Here is a 6,000-nt window from a genome sequence, read left to right as displayed (position 1 = left end):
CGGCCTCACGCCAGGCAAACGCGGCCGCGACAGCGAGACACAGGCATCGAGAGTCTAGGGCGCGGCCTCACGCAAAGCAAATGCAGCCGCGGCAGCGAGCAATAGGCATCTAGAGTCTAGGGCGGCTGCATCAGATGAGGCCTCGACGGGAATCAAACTCGTTTTGCAGCTCCTCCGGCCAGATGACTGGACGGCTCGTCCCTTGGCAGCGGCTAGCGGCGGCCAATGGCACTGCAAATTCCTAGACGAGGGCGGCGGTCTTTCGGGAGGAGGGCGGAGGCCAGCATCCGATCGGTCTCTGGCAGTGATCGGTCTCTGGCAGCGATCGGGAGGGGGCTTGGGAGGGGATTAGGTGCAGGGGGTTATCCACAAAAGTTTGATTAGTTGGACTAATGGTGGGAGGGGTTAAGTGCTAAAACAACCCACCTCTTCTCCTAGCCCTTGGATGAGGATCCAACCATCTTGATTGTAGTTTCCATAGTTTCCGCAATTGGCCCTTTTCTTTTCAAAGCAAGCTCTATTTCTATACTTACAGATCGCCCAGTAAATTGCTGCCAAGCCGAAAATGGTGAACACCAATCCATGTTTTGTATTGTTGTAAATTGCCAGAGGTATTGTGTTTGCACTGAAGCACAATGCAACAATCCCCAATAAAACACTTGCAAAGGGTAATTGAAGAAAAGATGATCTATAGTTTCATCCTGAGAAGTGAGAACAGAAATAGCATGTGAGGTCCATGGATTTCCTTTATAACAAATTACCTTTTGTCAGCACTGCATTCTTTTCTAATAGCCACATGAAAATTTTGATTTTCAATGGAATCTTTGATTTACACCAGCGAGAAAAGCTCTAACCAGTATCATCCAGAGTTAGATGATCATATACTGGCTTAGTTGTGTATCTTCCATTTTTTCTCCACTTCCAAAGGATGACATCTTTGTCACCGTCAAAGTTGTAAGAATAGACAAATTTACCTATCAATATCCATTGATCAAACAAATAAGATGGCAGCCATCTCTGAAATTCAGTTGACTATTCTTCTCCAAGAATTTGTATATAAAAATGTTTTTCTCCTCACATAAATCATATTTCTCCTCACATAAATCATAAAGGGTATAATATGTTGAGCATAGAGGTCTCGCCCCATCCAAGCATCCTCCTCAAACAGTGTATTTTCCATTTTTTACCATAGTCTCCCCTTAATTAAATATGTTTGACTTTTATCATGTCACCCGATATGGGAGAGTCAGTCAGTGATTGTAACACCCCAGATGTTGATTAGGAGCTTCATCACATGTTTAAACCAAATTTAGATCGAGTTTAAACCTTAAAAATCGGGTCCAAAGGAGTCAAGAAAACCTCACCTGCTGCCATACGGCACCCATGGCCACCCAACGCGCGGCGAGCTCCTACTCGCTGGTGTGCTATGCGGGCCAATGCTGCCCATGCCGTGCCCATCCCACTGGGTCCTTATCCCTTCCTTGAAGCCCCATCCGTCCCTTCCTTCTCCCTCTCTCCGTCTTCTTCCTCATCACGCCGAGCCGAGCAGAGCTTCCATTGCCACGACAACACCTCGCCGTCGAGCCCCCCTCCACACAACCACCACCCAAACCCTCCCTTGCACCGCATCCCTCAGGCGGTTGCTCGCCGGCCCTTCCCCGACCTCCACCCCCCCCTCCCCCCCCCCCCCCCCCGCCGTAGGCTGAGCTCCACTCCAGCCGCCAGCCTCCTCCCGACCAGCCCCGGCCCCAACTCTTGCATCAAATCGTCCCACGGAGCCCCTCGTGCTTCCCCACCGCCGGCGAGCCCTCCCCATGTCGGATTTTGGCCACCAATGCCACAGCCACTCCTAGGTACCACATTGCGTGCCTCAAGCTTTTTTCTAAGGTCTTGAGTTTCTGCAAATCAGATTCAGTAAATGGCTCTTGACGTTTGAACCTTCTTCCATCATCACTTACAACCTGCAACATGAAGTACGGTAAGCAAATATATATGTGATTTACTACAGAATTAGGAAGTGTTAAGTGCCTAGTTGAAATCAAAAGATCAAGAACGATGGCTTCACAGCCCAATTAGGCATGGAGAAACTTACAAGTTTTGATGAGGCTCGGAGAGTTGTAGCAAGCATGAAGTTGTTGCGCACAGAAGCTTTTACTTTCTTGAAGCCAGCAATAACTGATATTGGCACTGCAGTTTACAAGGATTTTGTATAGAACAATTTACAAGAAAATTAGTAATGGGAAAACATAACATACAATTTCTCTTCCTAACTGCTAGCTGGAGGCTAGAAATAATATTCCTACACACCAAACACGCAGAGGCCAAGGGGACAAAACACCAATAAGAATGTGTAGATTCCACCATCCTAATCTAGCTAAAATACAAATATAAAACTCACCATACCCCTCAAGATCTTTGGTGATGAATCTCATCAAATGTTCTGTGGTAGCCAGGTTTATATCGCTAAAAAAGTACTCCACCTACAAAATTACAATACAGAAATTGCACCTGGTGTTAATAAAATGTACAAGTAAAAGCAAACAGAAAAGAAGGAAAATGTTGCCCTAAAACAAGCAAACAGTAATATCATTGCTCCATGTCCTGTACTTGATCCTCTTTAGCACTACAAATAATTTTACAATCTAGTTGATACTGTCTAAAGAAAAATACAGATGCAGTTATAATTCACAAAATCACTTGAAGGGAAGACTAACATGAATTTCAGAATGCTCAGTTCAGTAGCCAAATGCATGATCTCAGATTCTCACATAACTTGGGAAAATGGCAAGTACCAAGCACCCCAGCACTGCGATATCTTGGTTGCTAATGTTCGCCTCTGGATAAAATTGAAATGTAGTAATCCTCGATTCCTTCAATTTTATCAGATTAGAAGCAACAGAGGGGTATTTTTCTTATTGTGTAAATCTGAAGTTCATTCATTGTAAATCTGAAGCCACTCCAATCTGACAATACTTCAAGTCACTTTTCCTGAGCTGCTTATAGAACTGTAACTTCAGCAAGAACTGGAACAACTAAGAAGACAACGGTTGTTGTTGCACCTGCATTTGTCTGCAATAATCGTGCTGATAAGAGAGGAGGCTGATAAAAGAGGAGAGGTACGCATGTAATTTCATGGCAACATATCTAATTTTCTGTTTGGCTTTAGAGAGTCATTCTAGTAATCAAAGCTTTGTTGGTTTCCTTGTTGGAATGGCACAAAACTGAATATGTGATTTCCCATGGCTTAAATAACCTTCTGAGGGCTGCATTATGCAAGTATCACCTAGTCTCTAGAATTTTGAAGCCTTCAACATTGTAAAACTGTAGCATGGGAGAGCACAATCCTAATACAATGTGTCATCTACCACTATTTTTCTCAGTATTGATCTTTCTGACCTGCGTTAACTTTAAATTCTGTAAGTACTCTCAGTTTCCCAGTCTTATGACTTTGCATTTCATCCTTTAGAAACCATGTAACTTGAATGTCTTAAAGTCTATAAGTATTAAAAAAGTAGGGCATTAACTACTACTTTAGAATGAGCATATATGTACATATATGGTCTGATTTTCTGGTGGACTCTATGCTTCTTGAATTTAAGCATACGACTACCTAGTTGATGTTTTTTTCAGATAGCTTGTTTGTATCCATGCTTTTTCTTTGTTTGTATCTTCAATCGCTAAGTTCCCATAACTTGTTAGATAATATTTGTGCAACTTAATTCTACGGAATCTATGAAAATTTTCTTTGGGATTCGGCTTTCGAATGTAATTGTGTATACATGTGAAGGTTATGTTTATGCTTTAAAATTTATTGGTGGTTCTTTCTGGCTGCAGGTTGCTACTTTCAAAACAAGGTTATGGAAGATTTCTGTTTCAAGTGAAAAACATGAAAGTGAAAGCTCTCATGTTTGATTCCAGGCCTAATTTTGATAGTGTCTTTCTGATCGAGTCCAGTAGAATGATTTTGGTACTATATATAGGTTTGTAGCAAAATATATACTGAAAGTGTACTTTGTGACTTGAGATTGGGCTATTTGAATTTTGGATGTCACACTGTTGATACTGAAAGTATACTTTGTGTTGAGATTGGGCTAAGCTGGGCCTAGTTCTTTTTAATTTTGGGTTGTAAAATCTATGGGGAAAAAATAAATTTCAAGGAGTTGGCCTTGTAGTGGGCTCAGCCAGCCCATAAATAGATTGCATACATGGGCCTTGTTGGGCCATTGATTGTTTTGTGACGAATCAAAATGTCACAAATAGCCTGCCATGTCACATCCTAATCATCAGAGGATATTTTTGTGACGTTTTTTGTCCAATGTGACACTTGTATAGTCATCGATGGCATTGATTCTGTGACCTTTTTCGGGCTCGGCAGTGATGAAAAGCGCGCGTTACAAATTAGTGACACCACAATGATTGCACAAAAAATTGTGACAAAAAAAACATATTTTTTTCAAAGTATATATTTATGCCCCACAGGCGACGAATGCATTTTCGTCATCCGAACATCACAAAATGCAAAATATAATGAAAATAACTATTTTTGTGATATAAATAGAACGTCACCTAAAGTCAAATCTCTTGTAGTGAATGTGTCGTTAGAGGGTCAACAGCCGAGCGGCAGAGGATGAGCAGATGTTTCAGAACATGCAAAGTCTTGGCGAGAGCATGATTCAACCAGCGCCACCGATGCTATTCTCTCCTCCACCTCCGACAACTATCCTGTTAGTCACTTGACAACCTTGTTGTTTCATTTTCTCATATGACTTAGTGTAACGAACATGGCACCATTTATGCCATTTCAAATGATTTTGGTGATCGTATGACAACGCAATCAATGGGACTAATGGTTTTGTTAAGTGAACATTACTAGATCCCAGGGATGAAGTAAAAAAAGTCATGCAAAGCAAAACACGAAGAAAGAAATCAAAGAAACGCTGAATTGGACGAGTTCTGCAGAAACCAGTAGTACCGGAAGAACCGATGCCCTGGCTTTGGCACAAGTCTGAGCGCCTCTGGAGATCAAGTGAAGAAAAAAGTGAAGCACCGGATGAACTGACGGTGTAAAAAGAAGCATCGGTGCATTCAATGTACTATGTTCCAGAGACGATGTCAAGGGCGCAGGAGCCAAGTCTTTAGCACCGGTGTAATGACATCAGCAGGAGAGAGTGAAGTCCAATGGCTAGTTGAGTGCTGTGAGTGACCGGTTTAACCAACACCCAGTCATCAGTTAAACCGATGGCGCTACAAACAGTGCGTCAGAAGCTCAACGGCTACTTCAGGTCTAAATGTGACCGGATGAACCGACGCCACCCCATGCAGAGGCATCGGTTCATTCGATGGTTTGCTGTTTTCTGCTGACCGTTGGAGCAACGGCAACAAGACTTGGTGGGCAACGGCTACAAGACTTGGTGACCTATATATACACCTCACCCCAGCCATTTTGAGTTTGCTGGAGTTGCTGAACATCCCACACACACCCTAAAACACCTCCAAGCCATACAAGAGCATAGTGATTATATCCTTAGGTTGTAGCACTAGCTTTGTGAGTGTAAAGTGCTAGATTAGCTCTTGAGTGAGTGTATAAGCAAGGTTTAGATCCTTGTGGCTGATTCTAGAGTGAACCAAAAGTGTATCTCGGTGCGCCGGGCTCCTTGGAGCTTTGGTGGCTCGCCGGCAAGTCTACGACCCTCCGGCTTGGTGTGGAGCGGCGTCGACAACTTTGTGCGGGGGACGGAGACCCCTCCTTCATGGGCAATCTCCCTTAGTGAAGATCGGGATCAAGATGACCGTGATTGTGTTCATGGAAGAGACTTGATTGCCGGGAAGCGATACTCTTTGTGAGTGCTTCAACAATGTGGACGTAGGGGCGCTTTTGTGGCAATCCGAACCACAGGATAAATCCTCGTGTCGAGAGCTCGCTTCCTCTCATCCCTCTCCTTCAGCTTCCGCATTTCATATTGCAACTTGCGTGCCTTTACTTTCTTAGTGTAGTATCTT

At 43.4% G+C, this 6,000-nt stretch overlaps 1 long non-coding RNA gene across 1 annotated transcript; it reads left to right on the top strand.

Moving 5' to 3' along the window:
- The first annotated feature begins 1,700 nt into the window (after positions 1–1,700).
- On the top strand, positions 1,701–4,195 carry LOC120682316. The gene is made up of 2 exons (XR_005678345.1): positions 1,701–3,116; positions 3,835–4,195. It is a non-coding gene; the product is annotated as an uncharacterized LOC120682316 (long non-coding RNA).
- The last annotated feature ends 1,805 nt before the right edge of the window (positions 4,196–6,000 follow it).

Source organism: Panicum virgatum, chromosome 7N (assembly GCF_016808335.1).
Source record: "Panicum virgatum strain AP13 chromosome 7N, P.virgatum_v5, whole genome shotgun sequence".
In the NCBI taxonomy this organism is placed as follows: Eukaryota; Viridiplantae; Streptophyta; class Magnoliopsida; order Poales; family Poaceae; genus Panicum; species Panicum virgatum.
Note: the sequence above shows the minus strand (reverse complement) of the source record. Positions and strands in the feature narration are given on the sequence as shown.